Source organism: Rattus norvegicus, chromosome 9 (assembly GCF_021556685.1).
Source record: "Rattus norvegicus strain SHRSP/BbbUtx chromosome 9, alternate assembly SHRSP_T2T, whole genome shotgun sequence".
NCBI lineage: Eukaryota > Metazoa > Chordata > Mammalia > Rodentia > Muridae > Rattus > Rattus norvegicus.
In genome coordinates this window covers 24,341,253-24,369,042 of record NC_141542.1, presented here as the reverse complement: position 1 = coordinate 24,369,042, position 27,790 = coordinate 24,341,253, and the positions used below count along the sequence as shown (strand labels likewise).

The 27,790-nt window shown below is 42.9% G+C and overlaps 2 pseudogenes across 1 annotated transcript; both read right to left on the bottom strand.

Moving 5' to 3' along the window:
• Positions 1-1,605: 1,605 nt before the first annotated feature.
• LOC148003562 (reticulocalbin-1 pseudogene) lies at positions 1,606-15,324 on the bottom strand (annotated as a pseudogene).
• A 2,080-nt stretch (positions 15,325-17,404) lies between these two features.
• On the bottom strand, positions 17,405-20,547 carry LOC148003561 (uncharacterized; annotated as a pseudogene). Its single transcript, XR_015629369.1, has 2 exons — positions 20,210-20,547; positions 17,405-18,438 (listed from the first exon to the last, which is right to left on the bottom strand). The product of XR_015629369.1 is annotated as an uncharacterized LOC148003561 (transcript).
• Positions 20,548-27,790: the final 7,243 nt, after the last annotated feature.

The following is a 27,790-nucleotide window of genomic DNA, read 5'->3' as shown; positions in this document are numbered from 1 at the left end:
TAAGTTTAGTTTGATGTTAGGTACAGGTTTGATGTATTTTGCATTTTCCTATATTTAGATTCAGGCCTTCAATTCCTGATCTTTCCAGGACATTATTAATGAAAGGGTAATGAATTTTGTCAAATGATTTCTCAGCATCTAATGAAATGATCATGTGGTTTTGACTTTGTTTATATGATGAATTTCGTTGATGGACTTCCGTATATTAAACCATCCCTGCATCCTTGCCATGAGGCCTACTTGATCATGATGGATGATTGTTTGGATGTGTTCTTGGATTCAGTTTGCAAGAATTTTATTGAGCATTTTTGATCAATATTCATAAATCAAATAGGTCTGAATTTCTCTATCTTTGTTGTATCTTTGTGTGGTTTAGGTATAAGAGTAATTGTGGCTTCATAGAAGGAATTTGGTAGTGCTCTGTCTGTTTGTATTTTGCGGAATAGTTTGGACAGTAATGGTATGAAGACTTCTATGAAGGTCTGATAGAATTCTGCACTAAATCCATCTGGTCCTGGGCTCTTTTTGGATGGGAGATGTTTAATAGCAGTTTCTATGTCTTTATGAGTTATGGGTTTGTTTCAATGTTTTATTTGTTCCTGATTTAACTGTGGTACCTGGTATCTGTATAGAAAATTGTCCATTTCCTCCACATTTTCCAGTTTTGTTGAATATTTTTTTTTTGTAGTAGGATCTGATGATCTTTCTAATTTCTTCAGATTTTGTTGTTATGTCTCCCTTTTATTTCTGATTTTATTAATTTGGATACACTCTCTGTGACCTCTGGTTAATATGGCTAAGCGTTTATGTATCTTGTTGATTTTCTCAAAGAACCAGCTCCTGGGTTTGCTGATTCTTTTGATACTCGGTTTTGTTTCTTCTTGTTTGGTTTCAGCCCTGAGTTTGATTATTTCCTGCCTTCTACTCCTCTAGGGTTTATTTAATTTTTTCTAGAGCTTTTAGGTGTGCTGTCAAGCTGCTGACATATGCTCTCTCTTGTTTCTTTTTGCAGGCATACAGAGCTATGAGTTTTCCTCTTAGCGCTGCTTTTATTGTGTCCCATAAGTTTGGGTATGTTGTATCTTCATTTTCATTAAATTCTAAGAAGTCTTTAATTTCTTTGTTATGTCTCCAATGACCAAGTTGTCATTGACTTCAACTTCCATGTATATGTGGGCTTTCTGTCCTATTTGTTGTTATTGATCAGCAGCCTTAGTCCGTGGTTTTTTGAAAGGATGCATGGGATTATATCTATCTTCCTGTATCTGTTGAGGCCTGTTTTGTGACCGATTATATGGTCAATTTTGTAGAAGGTACAATGGGATGCTGAGAAGAAGGTATATCCTTTGGTTTTAGGGTGGAGTGTTCTATAAATATATGTTAAATCCATTTGTTTCATAACCTGTTAGTCTTTCTGTGTCTTTGTTTAATTTCTGTTTCCCTGATCTGTCCATTGATGAAAGTGGCGTGTTTAAATCTCCTACTATAATTGTTTGTGTTGCAATGTATGATTTTTTTGAGCTTTAGAAAGGTTTCTTATTGTTTAGGGACACAACTGCTATATACTTGACAAATATAGCAATCACCCAGAATATCTGTAGAAAGCATGTGACTGTTGGCCACATGAGGATGAGTTTCTTTCAAAGATCATCATGATTTTTGGTAAGATCTTCCCTGTAATTGGTGGCATGGCTTCCCACAAACATGGTCCAGTTGTCTAGAATCTCCTCCTTGGTCAGCATCTCATCCTTGTTTTTATCTGACTCATACACCAGATGCTGGGCCTCAGCCTGTGCATGGTCATAGGCCTGAGGGAGGATCCAATGGTGAATCTCATCCTAATCCAGTTTCCCATCCTTGTTCAGATCTGGGAAATCATTGAACTGCTCCCCAGACAAAATCCAGTATGTCTTAGGGCAATTGTCCTTGTGAGAAAAAGATGTCCACAATGTACTCATCCTAGTCCACAAAACCATCCCCGTTCTTGTCGATATTCTCCAGCGTTTCCAGAACTACAATCTCCTTCATATGTTCTAAATCCTCTTAGTGCAGAAAAGCAATGAACCCGTCCTGAGTAGCTGTCAGGTCACCGTCAAGGCCTTAAACTTCCTCTCATCTCGTGGAGGCAACTTTTTAAAGTTGTGATGATCAGAGCTATCTTGGAATTCAGCAAGGTTTCCCAGGTAGTAGCCATAGGTAGCCTGCTTGTATTCTTCCCAGGAGATTTTTCATCTATGTCCCTATCATAATCCTTCCAGAGTTTAGGCACATTTTGGTTGATGTATCTTTTCTGTACCTGTTTGATCCAAACTTTCAGGTCCTCAGTAGTAACAAGGCTGCCTTCATCACTGTCAATTGGATCAACAATTTTCCCCAACTTCTCCTGCTCTTGTCCAGGATTAGCTATCAAAGGTCTTGGAGTCCTCCTTGCCCAGGAAGACCTCATGATCGTACAGGAAGCTGTGCTTATTCTCTGGTGGCCACTCACCCTGCTCTGAATCGGGACAAACCATGTGCTCCTTGCTCATCATGCTCTTGGCCATGTAAGCCAGGACCAGTGCCAGCAGCAGCCCAAGGAGAGTCCCAGGCTGACACCATGCACCACAGTCGTGATCAAAGGGAGGCAGCAGGGAAGTAGGGGCTCAGAGCACCTTATCTGCTTTCCATTCCCCAGAGAGGGCTTTTGTTACATTTCAAACGTTATCCGTTTTCCTGGTTTCCACAAATCCCCTTATAAAACCCCCTCCCCCTTCTACTGTGAGGGTGTTATCACACCCACCCAAACACCCAGGCCTACCTGCCTCCCTGTTCTGGTTTCCCCTACACTGGGGCATCAAGCCTTGACAAGACCAAGGGCTTCTCCTCCCATTTGTGCCCAAGAAGGCCATCCTCTTCTACATATGCAGCTGTAGCCATGGGTCTGTCCATGTGTACTCTTTCGATGGTGTTTTCGGGCCTGGGAGCTCTGGGTGTTTCTTAGTGTTGTTCTTATGGGGCTGTAAACCGCTTCAGCTCCCTCAATCCTTTCTCTTACTCCTCCATTGGGGACCCTGCTCTCAGCTGAATGGTTGGCTGCAAGTATCTGCCTCTGTATTTGTCATGCTCTTTACCCCACTCTTTTGAGCAGATCACCACAGAGCAACGAAGATATATTGTCTTGGCGTGATGATGTACAGACAAATAGATGATTTCTTAATTCTTATGATGGTTCTATAAGAATTTTAAAATTAGATTAGTAATTTTAAGCTCCTTTATAATGGGACAGCTATTATGTTTTCTCTGGTAATCAAAATTGCATTGAGAACTCTTCCTTCTTAAAGTTTCATGAGTGAATTGCTTCTGCAATACCAAGCAGGCATCTACAAATTAGAACCCATGCTAAGAGGGTACAAACCAATTAACCAAAGTTCATAAAAAGAGAACTAATGATTTACTATAGGTCCAAGGACTGAACGTAAATAATTGACTGGATTTGCCTATAGGCAATTTTACTTATTCTTTTCTCATAAAAATTACAGCTTTTAACTCTCCATGAACATGCAGAGCCAGTGACAGATGGTGACAGTATATCCTGATGATTACTCTTCATGAATATGCATGTAAACATTCTCAGTCGTAAACTGATTATCCAACTTATGATTTGAATTCCTGTGCAAACTTGTGGTAAACTTTTCACCATGTGATGCTGTGTTCAGAAAGATATACAAATGCTGAGGACAAAGAGAGAGAAAGCTTTTTAGACAGAACTGAACTGAAGAGAACAGAACTCAAGAAGAACTTAGAAGTAAAGGCGTAGCGTTGAGAGTAAGGCCTTGAGAGTAAGGAAATTATTGTGTCATAAAACCAAGAGGAAAGTAAATAATAAGAAGAGAGCAAGGAGAACCTTTTAAATCAATCTTTATGGAGGCAAACTTTTGTCTTTTAGGAAAACTGAAGAACTTATAAATAAAGGTTAAAATCACTGCTCTTCAGCCTTCAGCCTGGCTCACTGGCTAGCCTGTGCTCTTCAGTCAGGCTCAGTGGCTAGCCTCTGCTCTTCAGTCAGGCTCAGTGGCTAGCCTCTGCTCTTCAGTCAGGCTCAGTGGCTAGCCTCTGCTCTTCAGTCAGGCTCAGTGGCTAGCCTCTGCTCTTCAGTCAGGCTCACTGGCTAGCCTCTGCTCTTCAGTCAGGCTCAGTGGCTAGCCTCTGTTCTTCAGTCAGGCTCACTGGCTAGCCTCTGCTCTTCAGTCAGGCTCACTGGCTAGCCTCTGCTCTTCAGTCAGGCTCACTGGCTAGCCTCTGCTCTTCAGTCAGGCTCAGTGGCTAGCCTCTGCTCTTCAGTCAGGCTCACTGCCTAGCCTCTGCTCTTCAGTCAGACTCACTGGCTAGCCTCTGCTCTTCAGCTGGGCTCACTGCCTAGCCTCTGCTCTTCAGCTGGGCTCACTGGCCTATGGGGCCCTAGCACATCGCTTAACCATCTGCTCATGACTGCCTGACCAAACTGACCACCTGACCGCCCTGACTTCTTCAAGTCATTCTCGAGAAAGAGCACAAGGCACCAAAGAGAAACACCACAGGGACCTTTTCCATTGGCTTTGCTTAACCTTAAGTGCTTTCATTATTTCTTTAAAAGAGTGAAATATAATTTCGGCTATTCATATGGCCAAGAGAGCTGTGCAGTAGTCATTGCTTTAGGGAATTTGGTGCTAAATCAAAAGATTCCTTTATTCTATCACGATGTTATCTGTACGCTGTAAGATGTATGTTTAGAAAACGGAACACTAAATTCCTAAAATCTAGATGTGTTAAGACATCAGCTCATGGAAAACATAACTGCTTACCTATCTAGACTGGGCTTTTTTGCTATACTGCAGGTACAATCAATTTTCCACACTACTTCCATGATTTTCAAGAATGATTAAGAGAAAAATAAGTTGAACATAATGGCCAGAAAGGGGGTTCTGTCAAGTTGTCTTATGTGGGACAAGATACCAAGCTATGACTGGTCAACCTAAAACCACCTGTTCCCAAACTAACAGAACTTACAGAAAATACATACTTTCTTATCATTCCTCCTCCCCGATGGTCAGTGATTTATTGAGCACCTACTACGATTCTAACACTGTGCATCTAAGGGTGTAATGGTGAATCAAAAACTTAATAAAAAGCCTCATTAAGGAATAAAGAAAAATGAAACATAACTTTGAAACTCAGAATTCAACATAAGCAAAACCACCATTTCTTTAACTGGTGATTTCTGAAAAGCTCATCATTTTTTCCATGGGCTTCTATAGTAATGATACTGAGTCTTGATTTGGTAAATCACAAAAAGCAAGTCACACTTCTTTCTTGGCTCCCACAACTGTCAAAGAGAACAACACTGTCGCTGTCCATTTTGCTTCCCTATCAATCCTGCTATGGATGGTAATGAATTCCAGTCTTTTCAATGTGAAAACAGGCCACCACTTGAGGGCAAAGGTTATTAAAATTACCCAAACCGGTATATTCTCTAAAATTTTCACATAGCATTTTACTGATAGCACAATGTAAATTCACCACAAATATTTAACCAATGAAAATATTGAATAGCTCTGCAAATAGGAGCGATAATCATATATACTTGAAAACAACAATTATGGAAACAAAGGATGTACTAGGAGAAAAGATACATCACTAAAAGCTACACAAGCAGCAAAAAAGACACTACATTTCTTGGTTTAAAAGTTAGGTGATACACTTGATCTTTAAAGACAGGCAATGTACTTGATCTTTAAGCCTTTTAACTGTGCCCTGTCCACATAGAAACTGCAGTTGATGACAATCTTTTGTAAGATTTATTTATTTACATGTCAGACAATGCAGCTGTCTTCAGACACACCAGAAGAGGGCATCAGTACTCATTACAGATGGTTGTGAATCACCATGTGGTTGCTGGCATTTGAACTCAGGACCTCTGGAAGAACACTTGGTGCTCTTACCCACTGAGCCATCTCTCCAGCCCTCACAACGGCCTCTTACACAGCATCACAGTGGTCTATTTCACTAGATGGCTCCAGGGTGACAACAGAGAAACTTTCACAGTTCCTGAGCACTTCTGAGTTCAAACACCAGCAGTGCCAACTCTGTGCTGTTGGCACATTCTGACCTGTCTCCTAAGGGTTGTCAGCCACAAAAGGGACGGGTTAGCCCCAGACAGTATTCACTGCCCTATCCTAAAAACCCCCTCGATTCTGAAAAAGCCACATTCCATGCTTGCTCCATATTTGAGGAAGCCAAATGGTTGATCTGGCTCAAGGCTCTACTTTTCTTAGCTCATCAACTTTCTTTTTCCACTTCTTGTCACAAGAAGTATTTTTTTATGCTGCAACTACACTGCAGTGTTTGAAGGAAACCACCATCAACTCTGGGTGTCACCTCTTGAAATTTAAAATTCACAAAACAATTCATGGCTTTCTAATCAGCACCATGGAAAATAAACAAAAACAAGCAAAACCATTCCAAAGGAACTTGCTCATCTGGAGGCCTGCTCATGGCAGGCAGGAAAGAATTAAATTATGCAGAACTGTAATCTCTCAGAGCTTTGGAGGCCAGCTTCTGGCTATTATAAATACGGCTGCTATGAACATAGTGGAGCATGTGTCTTTGTTATATGTTGGGGGATCTTTTGGGTATATGCCCAAGAGAGGTATAGCTGGGTCCTCAGGTAGTTCAATGTCCAATTTTTGAGGAACCTCCAGACTGATTTCCAGAATAGTTGTACCAGTCTGCAATCCCACCAACAATGGAGGAGTGTTCCTCTTTCTCCATATCCTCCCCAGCATCTGCTGTCACCTGAGTTTTTGATCTTAGCCATTCTCAGTGATGTGAGGTGAAATCTCAGGGTTGTTTTGATTTGCATTTCCCTTATGACTAAAGATGTTGAACATTTCTTTAGGTGTTTCTCAGCCATTTGACATTCCTCAGCTGTGAATTCTTTGTTTAGCTCTGAACCCCATTTTTAATAGGGTTATTTGTCTCCCTGCGGTCTAACTTCTTGAGTTCTTGTATATTTTGGATATTAGCCCTCTATCTGTTGTAGGATTGGTAAAGATCTTTTCCGAATCTGTTGGTTGCCGATTTGTCCTAACCACAGTGTCCTTTGCCTTACAGAAGCTTTGCAGTTTTATGAGATCCCATTTGTCGATTCTTGATCTTAGAGCATAAGCCACTGGTGTTTTGTTCAGGAAATTTATCCCATGCCCATGTGTTCCAGATTCTGCCCTAGTTTTTCTTCTATTAGTTTGAGTGTATCTGGTTTGATGTGGAGGTCCTTGATCCACTTGGACTTAAGCTTTGTACAGGGTGATAAACATGGATCGATCTGCATTCTTCTACATGTTGACCTCCAGTTGAACCAGCACCATTTGCTGAAAATGCTATCTTTTTTCCATTGGATGGTTTTGGCTCCTTTGTCAAAAATCAAGTGCCCATAGGTGTGTGGGTTCATTTCTGGGTCTTCAATTCTGTTCCATTGGTCTATCTGTCTGTCTCTGTACCAATACCATGCAGTTTTTATCACTATTGCTCTGTAATACTGCTTGAGTTCAGGGATAGTCATTCCCCCTGAAGTCCTTTTATTGTTGAGGATACTTTTAGCTATCCTGGGTTTTTTGTTATTCCAGATGAATTTGCAAATTGTTCTGTCTAACTCTTTGAAGAATTGGATTGGTATTTTGATGGGATTGCATTGAATGTGTAGATCGCTTTTGGTAAAATGGCCATTTTTACTATATTAATCCTGCCAATCCATGAGCTTGGGAGATCTTTCCATCTTCTGAGGTCTTCTTCAATTTCTTTCTTCAGAGTCTTGAAGTTCTTATTGTACAAATCTTTTACTTGCTTGGTTAAAGTCACACCGAGGTACTTTATATTATTTGGGTCTATTATGAAGGGTGTCGTTTCCCTAATTTCTTTCTCGGCTTGTTTCTCTTTTGTGTAGAGGAAGGCTACTGATTTATTTGAGTTGATTTTATACCCAGCCACTTTGTTGAAGTTCTCTATCAGCTTTAGTAGTTCTCTGGTGGAACTTTTGGGATCACTTAAATATACTATCATATCATCTGCAAATAGTGATATTTTGACTTCTTCTTTTCCGATCTGTATCCCCTTGACCTCCTTTGTTGTCTGGTTGCTCTGGCTAGAACTTCAAGAACTATATTGAATAAGTAGGGAGAGAGTGGGCAACCTTGTCTAGTCCCTGATTTTAGTGGGATTGCATCAAGTTTCTCTCCATTTAGTTTACTGTTAGCAACTGGTTTGCTTTATATGGCTTTTACTATGTTTAGGTATGAGCCTTGAATTCCTATTCTTTCCAGGACTTTTATCATGAAGGGGTGTTGAATTTTGTCAAATGCTTTCTCAGCATCTAATGAAATGATCATGTGGTTTTGATCTTTCAGTTTGTTTATATAATGGATCATGTTGATTGTTTTCCATATATTAAACCATCCCTGCATGCCTGGGATGAAGCCTACTTGATCATGGTGGATGATTGTTTTGATGTGCTCTTGGATTTGGTTTGCCAGAATTTTATTGAGTATTTTTGCGTCGATATTCATAAGGGACATTGGTCTGAAGTTCTCTTTCTTTGTTGGGTCTTTGTGTGGTTTAGGTATAAGAGTAATTGTGGCTTCATAGAAGGAATTCGGTAGTGCTCCATCTGTTTCAATTTTGTGGAATAGTTTGGATAATATTGGTATGAGGTCTTCTATGAAGGTCTGATAGAATTCTGCACTAAACCTGTCTGGACCTGTGCTCTTTTTGGTTGGGAGATCTTTAATGACTGTTTCTATTTCCTTAGGAGTTATGGGGTTGTTTAACTGGTTTATCTATTCCTGATTTAACTTCGGTACCTGGTATCTGTCTAGGAAATTGTCCATTTCCTGCAGATTTTCAAGTTTTGTTGAATATAGGCTTTTATAGTAAGATCTGATGATTTTTTGAATTTCCTCTGAATCTGTAGTTATGTCTCCCTTTTCATTTCTGATTTTGTTAATTTGGACACACTCTCTGTGTCCTCTCGTTAGTCTGGCTAAGGGATTATCTATCTTGTTAATTTTCTCAAAGAACCAACTTTTGGTTCTGTTGATTCTTTCTATGTTCCTTTTTGTTTCTACTTGGTTGATATCAGCTCTGTGTTTGATTATTTCCTGCCTTCTACTCCTCCTGAGTGTATTTGCTTCTTTTTGTTCTAGAGCTTTTAGGCCTATTGTCAAGCAGGTGACATATGCTCTTTCCTGTTTCTTTCTGCATGTACTCAGCGCTATGAGTTTTCCTCTTAGCACAGCTTTCATTGTGTCCCATAAGTTTGGGTATGTTGTACCTTCATTTTCATTAAATTCTAGAAAGTCTTTAATTTCTTTCTTTATTTCTTCCTTGACCAGGTTATCATTGAGTAGAGCATTGTTCAATTTCCACGTATATGTGGGCATTCTTCCCTTATTGTTATTGAAGACCAGTTTTAGGCCGTGGTGGTGTGATAGCACGCATGGGATTATTTCTATCTTTCTGTACATGTGGAGGCCCGTTTTTTGACCAATTATATGGTCAATTTTGGAGAAAGTACCATGAGGAGCTGAGAAGAAGGTATATCCTTTTGCTTTAGGATAGAATATTCTATAAATATCTGTTAAGTCCATTTGGCTCATGACTTCTCTTAGTCTGTCTACGTCTCTGTTCAATTTCTGTTTCCATGATCTGTCCATTGATGAGAGTGTGGTGTTGAAGTCTCCTACTATTATTGTGTGAGGTGCAATGTGTGTTTTGAGCTTTAGTAAGGTTTCTTTTACGTATGTAGGTGCCCTTGTATTTGCGGCATAGAAATTTAGGATTGAGAGTTCATCTTGGTGGATTTTTCCTTTGATGAATATGAAGTGTCCTTCCTTATCTTTTTTGATGAATTTTAGTTGAAAATTGATTTTATTTGATATTAGAATGGCTACTCCAGCTTGCTTCTTCTGACCATTTGCTTGGAAAGTTGTTTTCCAGCCTTTCACTCTGAGGTAGTGTCTGTCTTTGCCTCTGAGGTGTGTTTCCTGTAGGCAGCAGAATGCAGGGTCCTCGTTGCGTATCCAGTTTGTTAATCTATGTCTTTTTGTTGGGGAGTTGAGGCCATTGCTATTGAGAGATATTAAGGAATAGTGATTATTGCTTCCTGTTATATTCATATTTGGATATGAGGTTATGTTTGTGTGTTTTTCTTCTCTTTGTTTTGTTGCCAAGACGATTAGTCTCTTGCTTCTTCTAGGGTATAGCTTGCCTCCTTATGTTGGGTTTTACCATTTATTATCCTTTGTGGTGCTGGATTTGTAGAAAGATATTGTGTAAATTTGGTTTTGTCATGGAATATCTTGGTTTCTCCATCTATGTTAATTGAGAGTTTTGCAGGATAGAGTACTGGGCTGGCATTTGTGTTCTCTTAGGGCCTGCATGACATCTGTCCAGGATCTTCTGGCTTTCATAGTTTCTGGCGAAAAGTCTGGTGTGATTCTGATAGGTCTGCCTTTATATGTTACTTGACCTTTTTCCCTTACTGCTTTTAATATTCTTTCTTTATTTTGTGCGTTTGGTGTTTTGACTATTATGTGACGGGAGGTGTTTCTTTTCTGGTCCAAACTATTTGGAGTTCTGTAGGCTTCTTGTATGCCTATGGGTTTCTCTTTTGTTAGGTTAGGGAAGTTTTCTTCTATGATTTTGTTGAAGATATTTACTGGTCCTTTGAGCTGGGAGTCTTCACTCTCTTCCATACCTATTATCCTTAGGTTTGATCTTCTCATTGATTCCTGGATTTCCTGTATGTTTTGGACCAGTAGCTTTTTCCGCTTTACATTATCTTTCACAGTTGAGTCAATGATTTCTATGGAATCTTCTGCTCCTGAGATTCTCTCTTCCATGTCTTGTATTCTGTTGGTGAAGCTCGTATCTACAGCTCCTTGTCTCTTCTTTTGGTTTTCTATATCCAGGGTTGTTTCCATGTGTTCTTTCTTGATTGCTTCTATTTCCATTTTTAATTCCTTCAACTGTTTGATTGTGTTTTCCTGGAATTCTTTCAGGGATTTTTGTGATTCCTCTCTATGGGCTTCTACTTGTTTATTTATGATTTCCTGGAATTCTTTCAGGGATTTTTGTGACTCCTCTCTATGGGCTTCTACTTGTTTATTTATGATTTCCTGGAATTCTTTCAGGTATTTTTGAGATTCCTCTCTGTAGGCTTCTACTTGTTCTCTAAGGGAGTTAGTTCTTCACGTCTTTCTTGAAGTCCTCCAGCATTATGATCAAATATGATTTTGAAACTAGATCTTGCTTTTCTGGTGTGTTTGGATATTCCGTGTTTGCTTTGGTGAGAGAATTGGGTTCCGATGATGCCATGTAGTCTTCGTTTCTGTTGCTTGGGTTCCTGCGCTTGCCTCTCGCCATCAGATTATCTCTAGTGTTACTTTGTTCTGCTATTTCTGACAGTGGCTAGACTGTCTTATAAGCCTGTGTGTCAGGAGTGCTGTAAACCTGTTTTCCTGTTTTCTTCCAGCCAGTTATGGGGACAGAGTGTTCTGCTTTCGGGCGTGTAGTTTTTCCTATCTACAGGTCTTTAGCTGTTCCTGTGGGCCTGTGTCTTGAGTTCACCAGGCAGGTCACTTGCAGCAGAAAAGTTGGTCTTACCTGTGGTCCCGAGGCTCAAGTTTGCTCGTGGGGTGCTGCCTATAAGCTCTATGTGGGGGCAGCAACCAGGAAGATCTGCGCCACCCTTTCCGGGAGCCTCTGTGCACCAGGGTTCCAGATGGCGTTTGGTGTTTTCCTCTGGCGTCAGAGATGTGTGCAGAGTGCAGTCTCTTCTGGTTTCCCAGGCGTGTCTGCCTCTCTGAAGGTTTAGCTCTCCCTCCCATGGGATTTGGGTGCAGAGAACTGTTTATCCGGTCTGTCTCTTCAGCTTCTGGCAGTGTCTCAGGCGCAGAGGTCCTGCCGCTCCTGGGCCCTCCCCCACCAATACCACCATTTCTTTAACTGGTGATTTCTGAAAAGCTCATCATTTTTTTCCATGGGCTTCTACAGTAATGATACTCAGTCTCAGTTTTCTAAGACACAAACAGGCAACTCACACTTCTTTCTTGGCTCCCACAACTGTCAAAGGGAACAACACTGTCGCTGTCCATTGTGCTTCCCTATCAATCCTGCTATGGATGGTAATGAATTCCAGTCTTTTAAATGTGTAACCAGGCCACCACTTGAGGGGAAAGTTATTATAATTACCCAAACCGGTATACTCTCTAAAATTTTCACATACATTTTACTGATATCACAAAGCAATTTCACCACAAATATTTAATCAATGAAAACAGAAATATTGAATAGCTCTGCAAATAGGTTCAATAATCACATTCACTTGAAAACAACTATCATGGAAACAAACGAAGTAATAGGAGAAAAGATACATCACTAAAAGGTACAGAAGCAGCATAAAAGACACTACATTTCTTGGTTTAAAAGTTAGGTGATATACTTGATCTTTAAAGACAGGCAATGTACTTGATCTTTAAGCCCTTCAACTGTGCCCTGTCCACATAGAAACTGCAGTAGATGACAATCTTTTGTAAGATTTATTTATTTATATTTCATACAATGCATCTGTCTTCAGACACACCAGAAGAGGGCATCAGTACTCCTTACAGATGGTTGTGAGCCACCGTGTGGTTGCTGGCATTTGAACTCAGGACCTCTGGAAGAACACTTGGTGCTCTTACCCACTGAGCCATCTCTCCAGCCCTCACAATGGCCTCTTACACAGCATCACAGTGGTCTATTTCACTAGATGGCTCCAGGGTGATAACAGAGAAACTTTCACAGTTCCTGAGCACTTCAAAGTTCAGATACCACCAGTGCCCACTCTGTGCTGTTGGCACATTCTGACCTGTCTCCTAAGGGTTGTCAGCCACAAAAGGGACGGGTTAGCCCCAGACAGTATTCACTGCCCAATCCTAAAAACCCCCTCGATTCTGAAAAAGCCACATTCCATGCTTGCTCCATATTTTAGGAAGCCAAATGGTTGATCTGGCTCAAGGCTCCTCTTTTCTTAGCTCATCAACTTTCTTTTTCCACTTCTTGTCACAAGAAGTATTTTTTTTATGCTGCAACTGAAAGACCCCCAGACTTGGGGAGACTCTCGCTCCAGTCACGGGTTGAGGTACCCCCAGGAAACACGAGAAGCCGGTCTTGATGTAATCAACAAGAGGCAGTTTTATTTACGAGATCTCGGGCTGACACGTATCTCACACAGGAGATTGAGTCAAGCCCCGAGCCTCTCTAGGCAGGAGCTTATATAGGGAAAACCAGGGGTTTCGTGTGGATACACATAATTGGCTTATACAAAGGGTGCACAGTTACTTTTGGCACGGAGTTACATCAACAAAGCATACGTGTAATCTAGCATCTCAGCAATGTGGGCAGGGCAACTCATCTCACTGCAGCAGGGGGATGACCCATCCTCAGGGAGTGAAGGAAGGGGAGGGGGTGGCTCCAGATGGCCAGTGTCCTTGGGAGTTGATAGTCGGGCCAGTGAGCCCTATCTCAAATTCTCTCAGGCATGTCTGGACTTTGTTCATGACTAACTTTTAGAAATTTTAACCCTTCATTCCCCTCTACTCCTTGTGAATAGTCCTAATCTTAGGACTCCATGATGAATCTAGAGTCTAGTGGCTCTTCACTCCGATACTGTTGTCTCAACATAAGGACTTGTATAGCACTAATCCGTTCCCTAATAAAAGCAAAAAGGCGGTTAATGATGTAGGGCCCAACAGTGAGCAAAAGGAGGAGGATAATCAAGGGACCAGCTAAAGCTGACAGCAGGGTGGTAAGTCATGGGGACCTATCGAACCAGCTTTGAAACCAGTTATTAGTGGTTTCTCGTTCTCGTCGTCTCTTGTCCAACCTCTCCCTAAGTTTAGCCATAGAATCTTTAATGGTCCCGGAGTGATCGAGGTAAAAACAACATTCTTCTCTCAAAGCAGCACATAGCCCTCTTTCTTTAAGGAATATCAGGTCTAATCTTCTCCTATTTTGAAGGACTACCTCTGAGAGGGAGGTTAGGTATTCTTGGAGGTCAGCTAAAAAGTCTTTAGGATTCCAATCTGAACACTATCTAAACCTATACACCAAGGTCATGACTATCTTAGAACTTTTAAACTTATGGTCCCTGAGGCACAGTCCCAAGAAGTATTAGGAGTATTAACATATGTAATGTTACATCATTTGTAATAGAAATCAAGCCTATCTCTATATTTTTTTCGATGGAACCCAGGGCAAACATGAAATTCTTGTTTCTAAAGCACACTCCTCAAGTGAGCATTATAGCAACATCCCAGTCACGTCTCTGATGTATCCACTTATCTGATGTGCAATCTAGGGAGCTTTATGAAGATCTGAGTGTCCCTCTAGGTCCCAACTCTCAGCCCCAACAGCTAGTATGTGGCTGGTGAGGGCTGAGAATTGACGGCTGTCAGGGTGGTCAGCAGCACCAGGTACGGTCCTTTCCAGCGAGGCTCGAGTGTCTGGGCTCCGTGTCATTGTATATATTTACAGTCTCCAACTTGGAACGGATGAGATGTCTCGAAGGTCCCTGGGGCATAGGCTGCTGCCAGCTGTGAGCAGATTTCTTTCTGTATCACCTGTAGGTCTTTTAGCCTGACACATAAATCATTATTACTATGACATGTTGGTTCAGTAACATCATCTAATACAGTCAGAGGATCTGAGGCCCCATATAAGATCTCAAAGGGGGTAAAGCTGAATCTGGAAGGGATATTTCTTGCTCTGAAGAGAGCGAGAGGGAAGGAGTGTCACCCAGTCTGCGCCAGTCTCCATGGTCAATTTAATTTGGTCAGGGTCTCTTTTAGAGTTTTATTTATTTACTCTACCTGTCCTGAACTTTGAGGTCTGTAAATATAATGTAATTTTCAATCAACCTCTAAATACTTGGCCACACCCTGGCTTACCTTGGCAACGAAAGTAGGGACATTGTCTGACCAGATTACCTTGGGCATTCCAAATCGGGGGAAAGATTTCTTCCAGTATCTTCTTGATGATTGTAGAGGCCGTCTCTTGTAGGCCTGTAACCAGGATAGGCTCCTGCATAGCCATTTTCCGAGCCACTTTATCTGCTTTGTTACTGTCCCATGCCACTGAATCTCTTCCTTCTGATATCCTGAGCAATGAATAGTACTCACAGTTGTTGGCTTCACCAGGGCATCCAAGAGATGGTAAAGGCATCTGCAGCGCTGATGTGCTGGGGGGTGGAAGTTCAGCCATCCCAGATGACATTGTGTTGTCCACCACGGCAGCACCCACTTATCTCTGACCTTCATGAAGAGAACTGTTCCTGTCTGTGGACAAGGTCCTCGGCTTTCAGCAGGGGTCAATCAGCCAGTCACAGAGGTCTTTCCTCCACCCATGGGCTTCTGCCAGTGCTTGACACTTGTGCTGTGGTGGCTCCAGGTCAGGATTGGGCAGCAAGGTGACCAGATTGCCCCCAACAGGTGGAGAATCTAGTCCATGTCAGCTGATCAGTGATCCCATCCTCTGGGACATTTCATTTAAAGGCAAAACATCAGCCACTCTACCGCAGTTTAAGTCCTGGATTGGGTGATAATTGTCAGAGCCCGGCTGGCAGGAATGATGTGTTCTAGGCAGAACGGCACTAAGCCACACACACACACATCTCCCAGCATCAGGTACTGGTGTACTGAGACAGGTCTTAAGCTCCACATACACAGTCTGTAGATATGCATACACATGGCCTCACCCAGCCATTTTAGCCCACACAAGCCATTTTGGAGAGCAATTTTCTCATGAGCAAGGGATAGGGGCAGTCAGGGATGACCATGAACTAGTGGGTGGGTTACCCCGCCCACGCCAAGGTCCACTGTTCTTCGGGCAGTCCATAAGTATTGTTCGTTGCCAGTAGCCCCTTGCACTCAAGGTCTTTGGATATTGACCCACTCGGGGGGAGGGCATAGGAGCACAGAGCATTGGGTCCCTGTATCTACACTTCCCTTCTATCTCTGTACATAGCCAGCACTCTAGGACCAAGAAACTCTCCAGTGGCCCCTCTTGTTCTTTCTTGGGCAGTCCCTGACCCAGTGTCCTTTTTCTTCGTATTAGGCACACCGATCTTTAGCCAGGAATTCTCTTCTGTTGCCAGGTACTATCTTCCTAGGTTCCCTAACTACTGTGGCCAGTATATGTTCCTCTCTTGTCTCTTTCTCTTCCTCAGTCTCTCTGTCTGTATCTTCTTCTACAGCTATTAGTTGCTGTCTACTTTTGTGCACCGACCCTGAACCATATATCAACCTTATTTTCTCTGTAACTTACAACAACTCTCTCAGTGACTTAGCTTAACCCTTCAAGTTTCTGTAACTTTTTCTTTATATCTTTTTCTTACTTTAGCCAAATTGGTGGGGCATTTTCTAGCCCCTCTGAGACCCACCCTTGGAGCCTGGCGGCAGACCTGGCACTCCTTACCTTTAGGCGTTTTGAAGTCAACAGGCAGAAGTGAGGGCCTTCCATCCGTGTCTGGAACATTTTTTTTCTGGCCTCTAGTAGGATTCCGTCTTTCCTCGGTGGTAAAGAAGACCTGTAACAGTTACTAACAAGCATCTCAAATGGGATGGTGAGAAAACAAGGGAATCTTGAGAATAGAGGTCCACTGAAGAGGACAAATAGCATTTAGTCACACAGCTAAACCAGGAGGCCTTCTTGGGACAAAAAGGCCGTTGTAGAAATAAGCACAAGCTTTGTTCCTGTGAAACAGAAAGGCAAGCAGAGAGGCAGCTGATCTGTTATCGACTATCTCTCTGGACTTAGATTTTACTTAAGAAGTACCTCCCTTCAGTGTCAGCTCAGTGGCTCTGTCTCTCAATAAACCCAGCCTCTGAAGGACACTAGGCTTCTAGTGAGAACTAATAACAAAAGGATGGAGAGAGGGTTAGGACCTGGGTGTTAGATACTAAGTGGCTGACAAAAGAATTGTAACCAGTTCACCTGGGGCTATCAGGACTGTAGTAGTAGTAGTCCTTTACCAAGCTGTCTCACTGGGTTAAAGGCCCATGGAAAAGAAAACATTAATCCTGACCTTGGCCACAGCCAAAGACTGAATTCTAAATTTTGACTGGCAAAGCAAAGTTCTTCACAGTTTGTTGCAGATTCTTTGAAACTATTTTAGGGGCTTCTCTGTCCCCCAACCTGGGGCATTTTGACCACAGGGGCAGGAACTGGCTGCTGTGAGGATAGGATCAAAGGCACTCTCCATGTCAATGATGACTAACAGGGAAGGTTACTTAATGTTGGAGATCAACTCCTCTCTTGGAATAGGGCCAGCAGATAAGGCAGGCTCCCTTAAAGAACTTCTCTTAATGAACACTCTCCTTTTGTGAGCAAGTGTTGAAGGTCTGGCCACTGAAGGCAGCAACTGGAATTTTTTTTTTTTCAGGGCCAAAAGTCTCATAATACAACCACTAACTCTACGCTATCTTTGTTGTCAAAGCGCCAACCCCAGCCAGCCTCCTTACCTTGAAACTCCTCTTACACTGGCTTGGCCAGAGCTGCGCTGCTGCCCACTCGCAGCCTGTAGCTTGCTAGCAGGCCTGTATGCTCACCACCCTCAGCCCCTACATTTTCCTACTCTGTGTTGTCCCTTCCTTAGAAGCTGTGAATGTTTAAGCAACAGGGAGAATTTTTCTTCAGGATCTAAGGTAAAGCTTTCAGGTTCTTGTTAATGCCTGCTTCAGACAGATCACTCGCTAACCTGGAGTCCTTCATACACAACGGTTAACAGCAGCTGGGCTGGACAATGGGAGTAAAGAGAGGGGCAGCTCTCCTTGGGGAGGAGGCTCAAGAGAGAAAGATAAAACTCCCCGGCAGAAAACAATTTCTCTCAAGCAAATTATTTATAACTTTTAAGTTAAGCACCAAGAGGACCAAGTAAAACTCCTTGACAAACAAAGCAAACAGTTTCATGATTTCAAACACAGTCGTCAGTCCAAGATTTCAAACACAGTTGTCAGTCCAAGTCCAAAAACGAAACAAAAGCCAAAAAGACACTGGACAATACCACAGAAAACAAACCAGACAAACAAGACCCAAGACAAAGCATCCTATAACCAATTTCCACAGATGCCTGGTACTGTCAGTACCTGGCCCAAACTGCAGCTTAACCTTAGCTGCTTCTGGGATACCAAACACAGAAACAGAATACAGACAACAGACACTAACACATCTAAGCACACTTGTCCATGCCTATACTTAAATAGGCAGCCGAACACGACCTCCGAAGTCAAGTCACAGTCAGATCTCTTTGACTGTCACCTGCCGGGTCCTCCCGACAAAAGTCGGCTCGTGGGACGTCTCCCAGAGCTGGGGCGTCCTCACTTCCGCTATCTAAAAAAAGAACAAAAAGAAAACAGCTATTCGAAGTAGAAACCCAGTACCTACTCACAGGCGTCTGTCCGGGGTGGGAAGCCCTTCTATCCAAGCACACTTAAATACGGGGTAGGAAGCCCATCTACCCAAGTGTACTTAAAAACAACGGGGTGGGAAGCCCATCCACCCGAGTGAACTCAAAAACAACGGGGTGGGAAGCCCATCCACCCGAGTGTACTCAAAAACAACGGGGTGGGAAGCCCATCCACCCGAGTGCACTCAAAAACAACACAGAGTGGAAAGCCCATCCACTCGAGTGCACTCAAAAACAACGGGGTGGGAAGCCCATCCACCCGAGTGCACTCAACAACAACGGGGTGGGAAGCCCATCCACCCGAGTACACTCAAAAACAACAGAGTGGGAAGCCCATCCACTCGAGTGCACTCAAAAACAACGGAGTGGGGAGTCTTCTTCTGCCCAGACAGTGCACCAAGACCTTAAACCGGTACTGAAAAACACAGACTACAGGACTTAATTCACACACACAATACTCTCACACTCACACAGCGGCCGCTTTCCAGCACTCACACTAACGTACCTCCAAGAGGCATTCGGATCTCCGGGGGTTACGCTCCTATCCCGGACGAGCCCCCAGTGAAAGACCCCCAGACTTGGGGAGACTCTCGCTCCAGTCACGGGTTGAGGTACCCCCAGGAAACACGAGAAGCCGGTCTTGATGTAATCAACAAGAGGCAGTTTTATTTACGAGATCTCGGGCTGACACGTATCTCACACAGGAGATTGAGTCAAGCCCCGAGCCTCTCTAGGCAGGAGCTTATATAGGGAAAACCAGGGGTTTCGTGTGGATACACATAATTGGCTTATACAAAGGGTGCACAGTTACTTTTGGCACGGAGTTACATCAACAAAGCATACGTGTAATCTAGCATCTCAGCAATGTGGGCAGGGCAACTCATCTCACTGCAGCAGGGGGATGACCCATCCTCAGGGAGTGAAGGAAGGGGAGGGGGTGGCTCCAGATGGCCAGTGTCCTTGGGAGTTGATAGTCGGGCCAGTGAGCCCTATCTCAAATTCTCTCAGGCATGTCTGGACTTTGTTCATGACTAACTTTTAGAAATTTTAACCCTTTACAACTACACTGCAATGTGTGAAGGAAACCACCATCAACTCTGGGTGTCACCTCTTGAAATTTAAAATTCACAAAACAATTCATGGCTTTCTAATCAGCACCATGGAAAATAAACAAAAACAAGCAAAACCATTTCAAAGGAACTTGCTGATCTGGAGGCCTGCTCAAAGCAGGTAGGAAAGAATTAAATTATGCAGAAGTGTAAGCTCTCAGAGCTTTGGAGGCTAAAAAAGAAGGAAATCTCTGTTTATGTTCCCTTTCTCCAAGTAATTGAAGGAGGGTATTTTACATCCTCCAAATACAATCTCTTGCAAGGGGCAACCAATTTCAAAGTAGATCAGAAGAAATCTATTAAATAATACATTCATTGCCTGAGGTTTTAAGAAAATATTTTCCCATGATCCCCGTCCTTTAACAGCACACTCCAGATTACCTCTCCATTCTTTCTCAATGCCATGGGCTTTCAAATCCCTGCTTCTGCTTTCCATACATCCCTGAACCCTCCCTTCCCCTACCCAATGGGCTCACTTTGCATTGCCTCCTTCTGCCACTGCTTTCCCAGGGCAGGAGGGCAGGGGGCCAGGGGCGGGGGGCAGGGCCAGAACCAGCCCAAGGACAGATGCTGGTCTCCTACCTACCTTGATTTTGCTGCTCTGGCGGTGCAGCCCGCCCTGCTTGCTGCTTGCTGTCCCTGGGGTCCAGACCGAAGGTCGGGCAAGGGGTCCGCGCAAGCGCCATGCCTCCAGGTCCCTTGGCAGGACTGGCCTGGGCTTCATCCATGGATACTGCGAGGCTGCAGTCTCCCTTGGAAACCCCGCCGCTATCATAGCGCGCCCTCCCGTGGCCGAGGTGACCCCCAACGCCGCTAAGGCCCCCTTCCCTGGCCTCTTCTTCTGCTTTTTCTTTTCTTTTTTTCTTTCTCTTTTTGTTCGCGATGTGGCGCCTGGGAAGAGCTCGCCTCCAGCAAGGAGGACATCGTGCGGACAGAATCACCTCTGGACCCTGCCGGGGTTGGAGAGGGAGAGAGAGGAGTCAGCTTGGGCGGCGGCGCCCGGCTGCCGGCACCTGCGGAAGGAAAACTCGTCCAGGCACACGCGCTGCTGCGGGCGCCAAATATAACGCGAGCGCCCCGCCCCCTCAGGCCCCGCGCTCACCCACGAGCTCCGCGTGCCCTGAGGCCGGGCTCGGGCGCGGTCGAGCGGCGGGGTGGGAAGGACACGTGTGCCCACCCGCGGTGCAGGCAACACCGGGAGCCGCGACACGGGGAAGCGCGTTGTGTGGAGCTGCCGGCTCCGCCCAGGCGCGTCAGTCCCCCTCAGGGCTCTGAGGAGGTGCAGGGAGGTTTCTGTGGCCCCCAGGCCTACCGTGACCTAACCGCGGCCATCGCCTCTGGAGCTTCCAGCTGCCCCAGGCTCGAGGCTTGGGCAGGGCAATTGTGGTTGCCACTCTCCTAGGCCAGCTCAGCAGGGCGCAAGCCACTACCTGCTGTCCTCACCTGAAGGCATCCTGATGGGGCTGAGAGCCCACATCCAGCAGGCGAGCCTCAGGGCACTGGGCCATGGTCTTGGGTCTGCACCTTGTTGCCAGCCCCTCACACATATGGTGGCATCACACATATGGCTCCTTCTACCAACCGCCACTAATCACCATTTGGACATTCCATCACAGTGTTCTCAAGAAGAAAGATGCAAACAAACGCGAAAAGAATGAAATTTAAAATCTTTTTTATCAGGCTGGAGAGATGGCTTGGTGGTTAAGAGCCCTGCTTCTCCATTGCTTCCAAGTTCAATTCCCAGCAACCACATTGTGACCGACAACTATCTGTAGTGGGATCCAATGCCCTCTTCTGTCTGAAGCTCTCTTCTGACAGGCAGGCACACTCGCAAACAGAGTGCTCATGTACATAAATAAATAAATCTTTAAAAATAAAACCTTCTAATCAGTTAATGTATCTACATCTAGAAGCTAGAAAAGGGTCACAGCAATATTAAAAATAATTCAGAAATGGTAAAGGGATGTACGAGAGTCACAAAATTCACTGGGAAACATGGTGTATGCCTGGAATCCCAAAACTCACAAGGCTGAGGTAGGTTGATTGCCTTGATTTCAAGACTAAAGTGTGAGACCTTATATTAGAAAACAAAACAATTGGGGAGGGGATGGAGAGAGAGACAGAGAGACAGAGAGACAGAAGAGACAGAGAGAGACAGAAGAGACAGTGAGACAGAGAGAGACAGAGAGGGAGACAGAGACAGAGAGAGACCTCGATGTCATTTCCTGCACTGATGACAAGCTATTGAAGAATATGAATGTCTCCTACCAACACTGAGATAATGCTAATGACAGAATGGGTTTCTTATTAAGATATCGTAAAATGTAGATGGAAAAGTAAAGGAATGTATAATAAATAAAAGAGAAATCCTAAATTTGGAAAGCCTAAATTTAGAAGACTGTATCAGTTTAAGTCATAGGGGTGGGGATGAGAAGATGTGGGGGAGAGAATAATCAGAATAAATTATATATGTGTATGAAAATGTTAACTAAGAGCAACCAATTAAAAGAGAAGAGCAGGTTTATTTTACGATGAAATTGAGTTCCCATATGATACTATATAACATTTTTTAAATTGATTATATGAATTATCTGCAATAAAAAATCAATTGTTATTAAAGATGTGGTTGTGTTCATATTAATTTCAAGTGTTTTAAATTCTTTTTATTTATTTGCTTATTTATTGATTGATTTTTTTAAGATAGGGTTTTCCTATGTAGACCAGGTAGACCTCAAAGAAGAGATCCACCTGCCTATGCCTCCAAAGAGTTAGGATCAAAAGTATACATGCACATGAAATTTACATTCTTAAAGTGATAAAAATTACAGCTATCAACTTGGTATAATTATTGAACAGTAATCAAGTGAATAGAAATATCAGAAACACATGTAAGGCATTAGGTTACTGTTGTTAAAAGGATCTTGAGCAGCATATATAATTCAAATCATCCAGGAGACACATTGTGAACAAAAAAAGAAACTGGGTAAAGATGATTTAATTTTTTTTAATCTATTAAAAATTGTAAAGTACATTCGATATGAAAGCTGTAAGTGATATATTTCACAATTTTGCTTATATACCATCTTCAGTTTTATGTGCATTCTGCAAATATTGTGCATGTTTATTCAGGCTCTTAATATTTCCCCATGACTGATAACATTCACAGAAATCATATTGAGTACACTGTATATGTTGACGTATAATAGAATTGTATTCTACACAGTATAGCATAGAAATATGTATACATACCTTCCCATATGTATGTATATACATATGTAGATGGCTCAAGAAAATGAGTATCACTTTATCATTGTGGTATTATTTTCATCAAAATCCTGAGAACATTGAAATGGCATCAAATACTGCCCAGATTGGAAGAAAAAAACAAAACTCCACAAGATAAAACTCTTACAAAGAATCTAACGATACTAGCAAAAGATGCAAAAATATTAAAGTCTCAATGAAATATAAAGCCCATAAGAAATACTGTATAATATTTTCTCAACTCTAGGATAATGTATTTTTGTACAACTATCAATAAAAGGCCTGAATTTGAAGAATTCAAAAGTAGTGCAGTATAATTATGCAGTGGTCAATACTGTTGCATACCATTTTACATAACTGCAAACACTCTCGTTCTTTTGGTCCGTGGTCTAGAGATGAAGTAGATTTATTGGGAACCATTACATTGTAGACTTAAACTGGATTAATTTGGGGGTGAGTAAGTCATATTTTGTTAAAGTTGCTTTAAAAATAAACCTTTGGATATTAGTATGTCAAGTAATTCTTCCTGAAGGAAAAACCAGACACCAAGAACCTAGACCACTGCTGTCCATGAGAAATTTCTAGATGATAGAAATATTCTATATCTGCAGTGTTTCTGGGTATGTATTCTGGCTGGCTGTTTGCCTCCTGGTTTGCCTGCTGTGACTAAAGAGGCAGATTTTAGTTCTAAGTTTAGTTCATCTCAAATAGCCATGTGTGACCAGTGGGTGCCATTTGAACAGTGTAGCAACACAAAACTGAAGCAGTGTAACCAAAGACTCACCTAGGAGTCAGTTGACCTCCTAGAAGGTGACTTGGGAAGACATTGGCAATGATAGCCTCTTGGGGAGCTCACCTTCACCAAAAGCAAACTGTGAATCCTTTACTCTTCTGCAATAGTCATAATGCAACTGGTCTCACACCCACCCCAACCCTCACCAAAGACACTTGAGAGGGAGCTGAACCCACCGTGTGCTTTAGATTTCAGTTTAGAAAGCACTTCCTTCAAAGTGGAGCAGACTGAGATTGCCAAGTCCTTTGTGTGGCTCCAGGGATTTCGGCCTGATGTGGGTGAGGAGGAAATGAAGAATGACATTGGACACACATACATGGGGAAGGCTGGGTCCCTGAGCTGGAGAAAACGCAGCATCCCAGAAGCTCAACACGTTTATTATATAGAGTTGGCAGGAAGCAGGGCTGTTGCACAGGGAAGCAAGGAGGTGGGCATTACATGCAGATAAACAAGGAGGGGAGGACTATCCATATGTAACTGACAAGGGGCAGATTTAGCTAATCTCAGTAGGAGCAGTCTCTGCAGGGAGCAGTCTTCAGGCTGTAAATATCCAGATGGGGGCAGGGAGAAAGGTAGAGTAGACTTTATCTGCACACACCATCAACACCATCCTGAGAAGGCTTTGTCATGTCTCTGAGCCTCAAGGGGCATGGGCGCCTTTCCCTTTTCCCCGTGGATAAATGGCTTTGGGTCCTTGGCATAGTCATATCATGTTTACAGCACACATCCACTCAGGGCTGCACTTCCTCAGGGCTTTCTCTGTTCCCACAGTGAGATCTCAAAAGAAAAACAGAAACCAAACAAACAAAAAATGTGCTTAGTGAACTGGTTAATTCCCTAAACTGTACAGATCCAGTGTCCTAAGTCTAGGACTTCCTCAAAAGCTACAGAAAATCCTGTGGACCTAAAATAAGCAAAAACAAACAAACAAAAAAACCCAAAAAAACAAAAACCAAACAAAGACCCTTGCCCCCCACAAAAAAATGAATGGGAGAAAAAATTATTAAAGGTTTTCATAAAAATTGTTTAAGAAAAACACACGGGAATTGTACTTAATAGAGTTAGTGTGCTGAGATGTGAGACCCACTCACAACATGCAGCATTTGGAAGTCTCAGATAACTTAACAGAAGAGGACTCCTAATTATTCTTTGTGACCACTCTCCACATACTACTCACAGCTTAATACTAACCTTCATAATTGAGTTGGGGACAGTATTCACCATAGCGGATAATTGAAGCATTAGTGCACACAGACACAGACACACACACACACACACACACACACTCATACACACACACACTCACACACACACACAAAACACACACACTCACATGCATACACACACTCACTCACACACATACACACATAGACACACACACACAAGCACACACACATACACACATACTCACACATACACACAAAACACAAACAAAACACACACACTCAGGAGCACACACAAGAGAAATGCATATTCTATGAAGTTTCTTGGCATATTTTTATTTGTAAGCCTCAATGCTGGAGTATTCTTGGTTTTGCAAAAAGTGGGGGGAAAAGTGTGGCTTCATTTTCCCCCTTTTGAAATGACAGATATCTGTGTGTTAAACATTCTCTGATGGCTGTCCAGGCTGCCTCGGCCTATTTGACAGCATCCAGGTCACCTTGGTCAGGACAGTGGTTGCTCTTCTTATTGGCAGCTGGTTTGCATCACAAGAGATTTTCACATCCTTACAAATATTAGAAGTTTGGTGACACAAGCAGCTTGACAAACAGTAAAATTATTGTGGTTTTGCCTTTCTGGAGGACATTAAAATTTACATGTTTTGCATATGGCATTTTTTCTTAGCATTTAGTTCTGCTTTAGCACTGTTCAAATGTGGCCATGCAGCCAGCATCCCTTTGCTCCAGGCTCTCAGCACCCCATTCCTGTCACTGATCTGATGCATACTTGGTCCCAGAGATGGACAGCAGAGGGACTTGACACACAGCGTCCCTCTGCTCCACTGCTTTGCTTTTTGTAAATTCTTTACAATGGCTATTTCTTGATTTATTATTACTACGAACTTGACTTGTCTTGATATTTTGAGATAGGATCTTATTATGCAGCCCAGGCTGGCCTTGATTTCCCAATTCTCTGGCCTTAGTCTTCCACCATTCCCTGATTCTCAATTTGTTATTAGATGTAGTTGTATGGCCCCATTTCCAAATCAAATGTTCTTCTGGCTTTATGACTTTGCCCTTTCCACAGACTTTTATTAATTATGCAAAGTAGATGGTTTTTCATGTTTAAATACTAGATATATTGACTCATCAGTTCCCAAGACAACTCTGTGAATTACACACTCGTTATCATCCTCACTGTGCAGATAAGGGAATTGAGTCACACAAAGGTAAAATAACTTCTCCACAGTTGAACATCTGACCAGTGTGAGAGCCAAGCTTTGAGTCCAGCTACAAAGTAGATCGGCCTATAATGTGTCTGGTGCTGCTGTATATTCAAATGCTAAATTCTGTACCTTAAGGTCTGGTTGCTCCAAGACAAGGAGATCCTCAAGTATACCAGATTTTTTTTTGCCTCCTAAGTTATCCCTGATTGGTTAATAAAATCCCTACAACATGGGCTGGGCAGAAGAGAGGGGACAGAACAAAGTTTCCCTGGGCCTGGGGGCTCAGACAGGGTCCACAAGGAGAGGAAAAGGACATGGGAGGAGAAGGAAGGAGTCACCACCCCATAGGGTAGGTGGATCGTGAGTGTATTGCCATGAGGGGCAGCCTGTCAGAACAGGAGTGACCCAGGCAGAGCATGGCAAGCAATACCTCAGGGTTATTGACAGGGAAGCAGAAAAAATAGCACAGAGGGTTGATGTCTGCCCAGCTCGAGTACTTTAAGGCTTATTATAAATCTAAAAGTTTTGTGTCTTTTATTTGGGAACTAAATGATCTATGGTGGGGTAGAAACCCCCTAATAATATTTACTGTAGCAATGGCCACTCATTTATTGTGGTATTTTAAATATAACACACATTGAATTTCACAATTCAGATGCTAGGCTTTTTATGTTTCCAATGTGACTGTACACCTGAGGTCATGTCTAGGTATAGAGACAAAACATGGCAGAAATGCCTAGAACATTTTAAGGTCATCACACTGACCACATGAAAGCCACAGGCTATACAGACTATGATGGATGAGGAGAAGGCTTAGTGCTCTCTGGGAGTCCCCTTCCCTAGTCTTGGGATAAGACTTCCAGTAAGTCAAGACCATATTCCTCTTTCATTTCTCAAGGAGCCAGGGGTAGACCCACATATATGATTTCTTTGCCTGCAGGGTTTTTTTTCCAAGAGCTGCCCTGTTTGAGGACTTGGCAAAGGTAAGCACCATCAGAGGAAGGCCAGCATATGAATTCTGTATAACTCTGCTCTGACAGCATGTAGCACAATCCTATCAAGTACTGGAAGCCTTACTGGAAAGATTAATCAACCTCTAGGATTAAAAGGAAGCAACCCGCGGGGCACATGGCTGTAAATCAAGTCTGAAACCATAGCCCATTATGGAAGTTTATCCTTGGATCTTACATCAAACAGCATTAGCATCCAAAAGAAAAACGAAACTGAAATGGCAAGGTGACTGGTAATGACCTCATGGCAAGCATATCTAAGTCATGTGGAAATATCCCAGTGCAAAGATACATGTCCACGAAGCTGTCACCAAGAATCCCTATTCTGTGTTCTACAACATTATATATATACACACACAGTGAATCCTCATTTATGGTCAGTTATGGGGATTGATTCTCTGGGAACCTGACTTTGAGATTGACATAGATGTATAAAGGTGTTTGACAAGTGCTCTTGGGGACCATGGCTGTGACAAAGAGGAGAGAAGAGGATGGGGCAGAGAGCACTCTGGCTCTAATGCAGTCACAAGGGTATGCAGGCAGCCCTGTGTGGGGCTCAGGAACTGGCCTGACCCTGAAGTCTTAGCCTGCACTGGAACAAGCAGGAGGCCCGGCCTTAAAGTCCCCATTGGCTAAGGACGAGGTTCCTGGTCAGAACCCAGTTACCACATTGTAACCACATAGCCATCCCTTCTCCATTATCATTCTTCCTAA